Source organism: Cheilinus undulatus, linkage group 12 (assembly GCF_018320785.1).
Source record: "Cheilinus undulatus linkage group 12, ASM1832078v1, whole genome shotgun sequence".
Classification (NCBI taxonomy): domain Eukaryota; kingdom Metazoa; phylum Chordata; class Actinopteri; order Labriformes; family Labridae; genus Cheilinus; species Cheilinus undulatus.
Genome location: NC_054876.1, coordinates 7,984,782 through 7,997,162, shown reverse-complemented (window position 1 = coordinate 7,997,162; position 12,381 = coordinate 7,984,782).

Here is a 12,381-nt window from a genome sequence, read left to right as displayed (position 1 = left end):
GCTTCACAAGCCACTTTTTGGTCCAAACCCAGCAGTTACCTTAGCTAAGTGGATCTTCAAGATTTCTAATTTTTGATTTTAGCCTTATCTACTTTTTTGTAAACTGGAAAACTTCAAAGAAATAGGAAATATTGACAGGAGAGGTAGGTAAGGGACATGCATGCCTCAATACAAGCTCAGATCTTTGCATACTTGCATGTATAAAATTATGACAGGTGTACATCAGATGAGCAGGATCAGAAGCAGACTTTAATGACAGCTTTTAGGACCTTGACCAAATTTTCATTGAGATGGTACAAGTTGAATCAACTTAAGCTCGAAGCTGAAGTTTCATTCATAGAGGAAAACAATATGTTTAAGACTCAAAGGCAACCCTGAACCACAGCATACCCTCTGTGCCTCACTGTGTACAGTTACATACAAAAACAAGAACCATACCACTGAGCCAAGAGTGTCAGCAGTGACGTCAGGAGCAGCTGCTTCCCGTAGGTGCCCTCACTCAGCCACAGCAGCTCGGGCTTTCCCAGCGTGACTCAGTCAGGACTGAAGAGGCGTCTCCCAGATAAATCTGGTTTTCTGATGGGACACGCTCCAGCACCTGGACTTAAACCCTGTAAACGTGACCACAGTCTAGTCATAAATAAACTCGGTCTGAGTCAAAGGAAGTAAGAACACGTGCGAAAACCTGCTAATGACGCTTATTATTGCTTCATTACACTCCTGACTCATCTTACCTTCATACTGTCCCTGCAGGATAACACTGGATTTAACATTTCCAAGCAAAGCTTTAACCTGACATGAATTTACTTGTATTGTTTTACAGTACCAGGATGGGGGGTTTGGTCACAGAAATGTGTTTTAGCTTGCATTACAGTTCATAAATAGGTAGTCAGTGCAAGTCAAAATATTTTTGCATAGCATCTTTAAAATGTAAGGTAATTCAAAGTTCATTACGAATGCAAAGAAAGGTATGGCCTGCTTGCATATGGATTTAAATCACTGCAGAACTCAAGATGGGTGGCAGGAAGTGATTTTTGCATAGAGAGTAATGTTTGTTTTGTGCAGTTTATGGCTGTACCAACCAGTCAAATCAGAGGAAAACAAGAGCAAAAGGAGGATGAGTGCTACATGGAATCAAAAATGTCTACAACATTATAAGCAAGATCAGCTGCTCTTCAGGATAAGAGGACAAGGATTTAATGCAAAAAGAATCCTTTATTAGATTATTTTGACCCTGATGAGTCTTAATCAGGACATCATGTTACTGTCTGGGTTCTTTTTTGCAATCAAGAGCAAATTTTGGGTTCCTGGAGGATACATAAAGGCAAAAAGGTTTTAAAAGATCTCAGACAGCAAAAAACATGGTTTAAAACCTCCATCCAAAGTCTGGAGGGGCAGAGTCAGACAACACTTGTGTATGCAGTGAACACTTTGTTAAAGACCAGACTTATTTAGCTACTTAACTTTATACACTCCCCTTAAAACTGAGGCCAGCTACTTTATTTTTGCTGTAGACTGAAAACATTCAGGTTTGACATCAAGAGATGAATATGAGACGAGAGATCATTTCAGCTTTTATTTCTTGGTATTTACATCTGGATCTGATACACAACTTAGGAGATTGCCCATATTTGTTTGAACCCACCCATTTTGTCATGTGAGCAAAAAGACTGAAACATGTGACTGACAAGTGTGTCCTATTACATTGATTATTCACACAATAAATAGTGCTGAATGTCCACGCTCAGTTTCAGATTTAGGTTTTGCCTGTGCAGACTGCATTTATAGTTTGAGGTGCAATCAATATGAAAACCAAAGAACTGTGTATGGGTGAAAAACATGTGATTGTGAAGCCGACATGTCTCCATCCTTAAGAACAAAGAAACTACTGGTGTGCTCAGTAACAGACGTCGAACAGGTACAAAGAAAAACAGCAGCATTTGATGACAGAAACATTGTAAAGCTGTAAAGAAAGACCCTAAAACAACTGTTAGTGACATCAGCAACAACCTCCAGAGGACAGGAGTGAAGGTATCACCATCTACTGTTCACAGAAGACTTCATGAACAAAAGTACAAAGGATGCAAACCACTCATTAGCAAGAGGATCAGGAAGGCCAGGCTGGAATTTGTCATAAACTACAGACATGAGCCTCAATAATTATGGACTGATGAGACAAAGACTGACCTTTACTTAAGATATGGAAAGACTAAAGTTTGTAGAAAGAAAGGATCTGTTCATGATCCCAAACATACAAGCTCATCTGTGAAACACAGTGGAGGTAATGTCATGGCTTGGGCTTGCATGGCCTCTCATTAATCTTCATTGATGATGTAACACATGATGGCAGAAGAAATTAACTCAGAAGTCTACAGAAACATTTTGTCTACCAATTCAAAGAAAAATGAAGCCAAACTGAGTGGGAGATCCTTCATCATGCAGCTAGAAAATGACCCAAAACACAGTGCCAAAACAACACAAGAGTTCATCAGGGGCAAGAAGTGGAAGGCTTTAAAGTGACCATGTCAGACCATGTAAACCCCGTAGAGCACTGATCATCAACTGGTGGCCCAGGGGCCATGTCAGGCCCCCCAAAGTTTCCTGTCCGGCCCCAAAAAGAATATTAAATTTAGAACAGGAGGCAAAGAAGATGTTGAGGTTTAAAGAGTATCCTTTGGCTTTAAAAGTATTCAGCTGTTAAATCCATCCCACAAACAATTAATACTGAAATAGTTTTAGAATGACTCAACATTTGATCTGTTTTTACTGAAATTTACTGTCATAATTAGCAGATATTTAAAACTAGGGTAGAGGTTGGCAGGAATGTTTCAAAAATGACCAGATAAAGTGGTGAAAAGGGGTTAGAGAGTAGCAAAAATGGGTGATGAAGTTGTGAAAAGAGGTTAAAATGTGGCCAACAAAAATGGTAAAAGACGAAAAAAGAGGCAAGAAGTATCAAAAATTAGATACAAGTGGCAAAAAAATAGCGCAAAACAGTAATGTTAAGGGCTTAAAAAGTGGCAAAAAAAATTTAAAAGAGGAAAAAAGGGGCAAAAATTGATTACAAATGACAAAAAATAGTGCAAAAAAAGTAATAAAGGGTAAAAATGGATAAAAGAGTGGCACAAAAGGGACGAAAACATGCAGGAAAAGTGGTTTAATAGGGAAAATGGTAAAAATGGTGTTAAAGAGGCAAGAAGTATAAAAAATGGGTTAAAAGTGGCAAAAATTGGTTTTAAAGTTGCAAAACTGTTGAAAAATACAAAAGAAAAGTGGCAAAAATTGATAAGAGTGGCACAAAGGGGCTAAAAGGTGCACGAAAAGTAGTTAAAATGGGTTAAAATCTTGCAAAATTTGGTTAAAGGAGTGAAAGGGGGCAAAAAGGATCAAAAAAGAGTTAAAAGTGTCAAAAATGAGTTAATAGTGGTGCAGTTATTGCAACTAAATTCTAAGTCTTATTCACTCTATTTTAAGTGTACCTGATCCAGTTTTTTGCTCACCTAAAATTTTGGTGTTCAGTTAGAGATAAAGCTGTCTTAAAAGTCGTGTATCAGATCCAGATGTAAATACCTGGAAATAAAAGCTGAAACGTTGCAACGCAGCCACCTTTACTTTTAACATTTTGAACTGCAGCAGTGGTGATCATTTACATCTCCCATCATTTTTACAGCATATAAAATATTGATCGTTTGTAAGGTATTACAGGTTTTAGCACAAAAATATACTAGGATCGACTCTGTAAAAGCTCAGACCTTTCCATCAGAGTTTTGAATTAAAAGAGAAGTTGTTCACATGCTGGGAGGAAGGGGATTTTCACACCGTGGAGGTGTTTTCCTCCTTTTCCTAATAAAACCAAATAAAGACGTGTCAAACAAGACCATAAATGTATGTGTAAATGTTTTATTTTTTCAGGGCCTGGCATGTCTTAGCCTGAGCCGTGTTTTACTGTTTATAAAGCCTGATTGATGAGTTTACAGCTGAATGACATTATCTCGTCTTTGTTTGACATGTTTGCATACCCAGCTCTGAAATCCTGCTGGAAATGAAGCTGAGAAGACGTGTTTGTGTGTATTCAGTAAAAGAAGCACAACCATACGAACCTTATGCAACCTTAAGCATCAGTTGACCTTTTATAATGATGTTAATGTTTGGCACTTGGACAGGAATTTGATCTAGATTTAAGATGTCAGGATGATTCTTTGCCTTAACTTGTTGAAGTCAAGAGACTTATGTTATATAAATCAGATCTTGCATTTAAGACTTTGGGATTTGATTCCTGCTGTTGGAAGAGAAGAACAGCAAGATTTGAAGCAGAAGCAGCAGGATAAAGTGTAGATCCTACTCTATGATGCACTCAGCTGTTGTTTCACTGATGTATACGTGGTGTAAAGACCAATGAAAACTGTCTCTGAACATTTAAGGGCTAGACTGGGATTATTCTGAAAGGACAGTGACTCGGTTCTGCAAAAAGCTGCAGCATAAGCAAGAAGAATTCATTTGTTTTTATGCTAGTATTATGACGATAGTTTACATGGTTGTTCTAGTTAATACCAACCTGAACCAGGGACCTTCTTGCTGTGAGGCAACAGTGCTAACCCCTGCACCACTGTGCAGCCCTTGGCTGAACCCACCTTTACATAAAGATTCAACCCAGTACTGCCGCTAGAGGTGAATTGTTGAGCTCTGTGGTGATGAAAGATGGCGCCACATACGTCCCAGAGCACCAGATTATATAGTAGAAACTTTTCAAATAATTCAGTAAGACTGGAAGATTTTACCTGTAGAGGACAGCTAAAGCCATCTGACAGAAACCAGACTGCAGAATAAGTAGTAATTCAGAAATCATGAATTTGGATGAGGGGCTTTACTTTACCTTCAGGGTTACACCTTTAAAATAGTGTCTGTGCTGAAGCTGTGACTCCTTGGTGAACTGTTTTTGTCCTAACAGACCCTACCAAAACAAAACCCTGTAAACAGAACCGTCATCTTCTCGGGGGCTCTTCTCCAGAAGGGAATTTCTCATGACTAACACTAAAAATCAATGAATCAGCAAACTTCAGCATTGTATGAATGATGGCAGTGACGCACACTTTGAGCTTTGTCCAACACAAACATGTTTAACCTGGCACAGGCCCACTGTGGGCTGCGGTTTCATGGTCAGCTCTAATGCAACACAGTCTTCCTCAGCTTCTGTAGTGTGGGCTGCACTTCAGGCAAGACATAATGATGAGTTTGTTTTTTTATAGTGCGGTATTTTCCTGACTTAAAGGAGCAATGTTACACTGTAATAAAACAGCTTAAAGTGAAATTACTTTTATTATTCCTGGGGCCAACATCATACCAGGGTTTTTTTGTTGTTGTTGTTGTTGTTGTTGTTGTTTAGCTGGATCCGGGGTTTTGGTTCAGGTGGAATATGAACAAATAAAACCAAGACAGGTCTGCTTTGGCACCAAACCTCTATATCTGGTGCAAGGCTGCCCTTAAGGGGGCCCAGTACCAAACCTGTACCGATCTGTTACCCAAAAACCAGAAACGAACAGACCTGGACCTCCGTGAACCATTGCAACCCTACTTTTTTCCATCTATAGTATAATCAGATTAAACTGACTAGTAAACTGGACTACTGAGCTATATTATTTTATTTGTAGAATTGCAAAAAAAATTTTTTTAAAAAGATTAGAAAAAGTAGTATACTATTTTTTTTGTCAAAATACCTTAAATCACACCAGTTTGATGCAGTAAGGCTGATATGAACTTTTCCATTTCTCCTTTGTTCACACAAATATAAACATCTTCTGTTATGATCTGATAGTTCTGATGACTTATGGTTTCTATAATTACTTTCTTACAGTTTATACCACAAGAATAAATACTTTCATATGCAGTTCACACATTTTATTTACACATAAGGCACTGAGAGAAAATGCCTAAACTGTCCGCCTGTAAAAGGTCATGGTTGGGATGCTTCCTGCCTTCAGCCATCCTCTGAGTTTAGGTGGCTTAGTGCAGCTGCAGTTCCCATTCCCATCCTTGCAGGCCCAGACAGAGACAACACAAGAAGAGGTCTGTGACACGCTGCCAGCTCTGGCTTTGATGGTCATCGGCATCACTGAGTCCTCCTCTTTAGTCAGAGCCTCTCTCTTCTGGAGTTCCAGCTTCTCCTCAGTGAAGGCTCTCCGTGTCTTCTCCATCTCCTCCTTTTCAGTCTCAAAGGCCTTCCTCGCCTTCTCCATGGCGTCTTTTTCATCATTGAAAGCCTTTCTCCTCTTATTTTTTTGCTTCAGTTCTTTGTTGAAGGCCTTTCTCTCTTTTTCTATGGCAGCTTTCTCCACCAGGAGAGCATCTCTACTTTTCTGGATGACCAGCTTTTCTTTAATGTAGGCTTTCCTCATCATCGACATTTCCTCTCTTTCTGCCTTGAACAGCTCCTTGTCATCGAGCATGTTGTCCTCCTCTGCTTCGAAGGCCTTTCTCTTCATTAGATGCTCTCTCAACTCTTTGTTGAATTTCTCTTTTTCTTTTTCAATGTTCTGTCTCTCCAAATCAAAAGCCTTCCTCATCTCCTTGAGGTCGGACTTCTCTTTAGAGTAGACCTCTCTGATGGAAGCCATTTCTTCCTTCTCCATCTCGAAGGCCTTTCTTTGCTCTATCATGGCATCCTGCTCTTCTTTAAAGGCATTTCTTTTTCTCTGATTGGCCTTCAGCTCTTTGTTGAACTTCTTTCGTTCACTCTCCATGCTCTCCTTCTCAGTGTCGAAGGATTTTCTCGCCTCCGTCATTTGGAGGCGCTCTCTCTCGAAGGCCTCCCTCTCACTGGCCATCCTCTGCATCGCCTTTTCCAGCTCTGTCCTCATCTTGGTGATTTGTTCTTGCTCCAGAACAATATTCGCCATCTGCCCACTGAGAGCTGGAGGAAAAGATCCTGCTGTTTCACACAGCTGGATCTCCTCACTCTGGGTGGCTGTCTTACCATCAGGGGTAAATTTCTAGAAGAAACAGAATAATGAGATCAGCTTTCAAAATAACTTGTACAAAGTACAACAGTGTCACTATTGTAAAAGCCTTTCATTTTTGTAAACCTTTTAATGCGTAACAGAAAAATAATAGCATCCTTGTATGCAGTAAGCAGTCACACAGCCTGACATTACCATCGTTATCAGATGCAGCACTCGTTTCAATGGCTTTTTAAATATGGCCCTCTTATTTTCAGTCATTTTTAAGCACAAGAATTGATCCATAAATGTCAACTGAATTAAAGTTTCTGCTTTTTTTCTTGAAGTAAATCAACAATCAAAAAAAAATACTTACCACCAGATGAGTTTGTCCTTGTAAATTCTCCATCTGTCACGTTTTTAGAGTTCTCTCTGGACGAGTATTTGCAAATGCGATGAACTTTTCTTCTCAAAGTCTCAGTGTGACTGCTCCTCAGTGCTGTTTGGACTGAAATGACGTCTCAAGGGCCTTCTTGAATTTTGGACACATGACAGACCCATTATGATGTCAGTGTGTTCTTAATTCTAGTTCCACGTTTGAATCTAAACAGCAGCTGTGGCCTAGGAACAAAAACAAGCTCCAGTTTATCGATATACAGTCCAGTTCTCTATCTCTCTAGTCATCTGACTACTTTAAACCCACAGATATCATAAAATGAAACTTTCATTCAGAGTATTTGTGACCAAAAATAGCAGCATATTTAAGTACAGATGAAAATACTTTATATAAATATTTTTAACTTCTTTTGCACAAGATTTTAAAGATCAGACGTGGTTATAATTATAATAATTATATATATATATATATATAAAAGAGGTAAAAAATATTTATGTATAATATTTTTATTGGTACTTAAATATGCTGGGTTTTTTTTTTTTTTTTTTTTGGTTGCTAACACTCTTTTTTTTTTTTTTTTTTTTTTTTTTTCAATTCAACCCAGTGAATGTCAGTTTAGGTCCCAAACCCAGATGTTTGTCATGTAAAAACAAAAATATTTCAGAAACTACAAATTGGATTTATTTGAAGGGAATTGAAGGGAGCAACAACTTTTTTGTGTGCATTATTATTTTACTTAAAAGTAAATAATTAAATTATTACACTCAGAGTGTTTGTGACCAAACATGAACCCCATCATAAGTACCATCAAAAATACTTAAATAAAGATCTGACTTCATCATAAATGTCAGATATTGTTTTTTAAAACCCTTTTAGCATAAGATTAAATGCAAAATCCCAGATTTTTGTCTGTATAAATCAGGGGTACAAAATTTTTTATATTCTACTTTCAAATTAGATTTCCTTGAAGGAGATTATCACCATGGGCGTAGCACAATCAAAAGCAACTAAATGAACAACAGACCGAAATGTGTATCAGAGTGAAATAAAATGCTGGGGGGCCTCTGCTCCTCCCTCAAAAATATCAAAAATCTAATCTAACCATTGTTAAATATTGCTCCTGAATCCAGAAATTATGGTTCAAAAATACATTTAAATGCATAAAAATTGTAAAAATGATGCAACATTTCGTGCTTGGCTAGCAGGTTAAGGGGGGTCCTGTGTAATATTCTAATCCCTAGCTCCTTCCCTGATTACCACAGACTTGAAAATGTTAATAATGAGCATCAACATTTGTTTTTATGACTTTTTTATTTTAAGATTTTATCAAGTTCTTAAATTCAAAGTGTTTGTGAACAAACTGGGTGCTATACATAAATAGAAATAAATATACTACATATTAATTTTTTTCCCTCAATCTTTTACAAATTAATTTGTAAAATTGGACATAAATATAATTAAATATATATATATATATATATATATATATAAAACTTTAGGTACAAAATCCCTGATTTTTGTCATTAAAAACAGAAAAAAAATGAAACATTTTTATCTACTTTGGGCAAATTGGACTTCCTTGAAGGAGATTATCACAGACTTTAATACGCTGATAATGAGTAATAACTTTGATGTAACGTTTTATTATTATTTTAAATCTAAGATTTTGTTAAATTGTTAAATTCAGGGTGTTTGTGGCCAAACGTGGCAACATTCATAAAGAGAAATACAAAAACTATAAATTGGAAATCTTTTCCCACTTTTTCCCATTGATTTTTAGATAGAGATCAGACCTGATCATGAATATATCAAATATCTATTCACTTTTTTTTAGTTTAACTCATTACATGCAAACTTCAGTGCAAAAATCCTCATGTTTCAACGTTAAAAACACAAAAAAATGCAAAATATTTCTCATTTATGACATGCAAGTTAGATTTCTTTGAAGGGAGTCATCACAGCCTTGAATTTGTTTATAATGAGCAATACCTTTGAATTTTTAGCATAATTGTTTTTAACTTTAAGATTTTAGTGGATTGGTAAACTCAGCGTGTTGTGACCAAACATGGTCGCTATACTTTATGCATTTTAATTTTTTCATGCACATGCATATTAGGTCTTAATGCATTTCTTTTTTTGAATTTTAAAAATCCTGACATTTATTTACAACTGTGCCCCTTTAGAAAACCATGAAAAACACACATGCAATTTCCCCCCTGCAAAATCAGGGAAAATTGCTGAAACTTGGGGACAAACAGGAAAATTTCAAATTTGAAGCAGAGAATCTAGAATGAAAGCCTTTTATCATAAAATGCATTTTAATGCAATGACTAGAGGATCAAAAACTGTGGTTTCAGTGGGACGTTTTTTGTCACTAACACCCGAATGTCAAGAAAAACTGTACAGAGCTTAATATTGACCCATTAAAGGCTCTAATATTAAAGGTGCAGTCTGTAATATTTAGATAGTAGCATTAAGCAGAACTAACCTGGTAAAAATAAAACATAATATTTATAAGTAGGTCTCAGAGTTTTGCATTGTGCATGTTTCTATGGTAACGCAGAAGAAGACAATAACAGATCCACAGTTTGTTTTTGTTCTTTTAATTCCACAGGTTGCCCTAGTTATCACCAGAGAAATGAGCATCACATTCTACTATTAACGTAAATGTTGGTTTTCCCAGTTTTACACACTGCACCTTTAAATTTAAATGTTCTGTTAAAGAAACAAACCCTCCAAAATGTATGCTGTTTGAATGAAGGATTTGATAAGTTTGAAATTTTCATTTTGTTGGTTGGTTTTTAATCATAGACCATTATCATTTAAAAAGGGGATTTATTTTTTCTAACCCCAATTCCAAAAAAGTTGGGGCGCTGTGTAAAAAACAATGCAATGATATGCAAATCTCACAAACCCGTGTTTATTCACAACAGAAGTTAAAGAACATCAGATGTTGAAACTGAGACATTTTACCATTTCATGAAGATTGACTCATTTTGAATTTGATGACAGCAGCTCTTCCCAAAAAAGTAGGGACAGGGTCATGTTTATCATTGTGTAGCATCCCCTCTTCTGTTAACAACAGTCTGTAAACATCCGGAAAGTGAGGAGACCAGCTGTTGGAGTTACTGGAGCTATTGTCCCAGCTGTTGTTGGAAATGTTGCCTCATTCCTGTGCTGTAGCATTCTAGCTGCTCAACTGTTCTGGGTCGTTTTTGTTGGATTTTTTATTCTATGATGCTCCAAATGTTTTCTATTGGTGGGACAGTTCAGTACCAAGACTCTTCTACTGTGAAGCCATGCTGTTGTGATGGATGTGGTATGTTGTTCTAAAACCTTTATGTGTCAGCATTAATAGTTCCTTTCCAGATGTGTAAGCTGCCCATGCCACAGGCACTAATGCACCCCCATACCATGAGAGATGCAGGCTTCTGAACTGTGCACTTATAACAGGCTGGATGGTCCCTCCTCTGTGGTTAGAACTTCAAATTTTGATTCATCTGACCACAGAACAGTTTTCCATTTTGCCTCAGTCCATTTTAACTGAGCTTTGGTCTAGAGATGATGGCTGCGTTTCTGGATCGTGTTCACATGTGGCCTCTTCTTTGCATGGTACAGCTTCAACTTTATTTTTTGGATGGTATGGTAAAGTCAACACAGTTGTGCACTGAGATTTCTCCATAATGATATGATGTACTGTGGATGGTGGGTATTGAAAGTCTTACCATTTCATATTAAGGAACATTTTTCTGAAATGTTTTCACATTAGATAGTTTTTCTCACATTGGTGAAACTCTGTCAGTCTTAGCTTCAGGGACGCCGCCTCTCTTAAATGCTCCTTTCATACCCAGTCATGTTACTGACCTGTTGCCACTCAGCCAAGTTAGCTGCAAATGCTCCTCTAGTTTTTCATTTGTACCATTTACTTTTCAAGCCTTTTGATGCCCTGTCCCTTCTTTTTTGAGATCTGTTGCTGCCATCAAATTCAAAGTTGGCTGATATTTGTCATGGCATGGTAAAATGTCTCAGTTTCAACCTCTGCTATGTTGTTTGTGTTATATTGTGAATGAAATATGGGTTTATGAGATTTGAAAGTCATTGCATTCTGTTTTTACATTTTATATAGCATCCCAGCTTTTTTGGAATTGTGGTTGTGATATAACACAGTGAGGTCTAGACCTGCCCTCTTTGTAAAGCCCCTTATGAATCAGTGCTATACAAATAAAGACTGTCTGGTTGATTGAAAAAGTCATTAACAAGCTTAGGCGTTCACCTGCAGGGAGATTTTTTCCACTATTAAGCTAAGAGTTTGCTCCTGACATGTTTGCTCTGCTCTTTTTTGGAAAAAGGTCTGAATCCACTATTCAGGTGAGGGCATGACGGGAATACGGCCACACCTGTAGGGTGCAGTGTTTTCATATCACAGCCAGGAAATGAGCGCTACACCTTCAACCTGCATGACTCAAGCCAAACCCCTCACAACAAGCTTATCTCTGATCTGACCATCAAACTGTAGATAAGAGATTCTCAGGAGCTCCTCAGGTTATTGATACTCCAGCCTACGTTTGTCAAGAGTGGTCAGTCCGAGCACGTACGCAAGTTGCAACACAAAGTCAAAATATGACTTTACAGCAGTGTTACTCAACCCTGCTCAACCAAAGAGCCAAGTTAGGGTTAAAAAAAATACCTTCGCAAGAGCCACAATCAAAGCCACAAAAGGCTTGAAGTAGCAATAAAAATAAGTTAAAGGTGGCAAAAATTGTCCAAAAGTGGCAAAAACATGGCAAAAAAAATTAGAGGAAAGTGACTAAAATGGGCAAAAAGCAGTCAAGAGTGGAAAAACAGGGCCAAAAAAATAGAAAACAAATGGTATTAAATGGCAAAGGTGGCTTAAAAGGGCAAAAACGTGAAAAAGGGCAAAAGTGGAAAGAGTGGCTAAAAGAAATTGCAAAAATGAATGAATGAATGAATGAAAAAAAAGGGAAACAAATGGTATTTAATGGCAAAGGGTTGCTTAAATGGGGGAGAAGTTGTGGAAAAGTAGCAAAAACG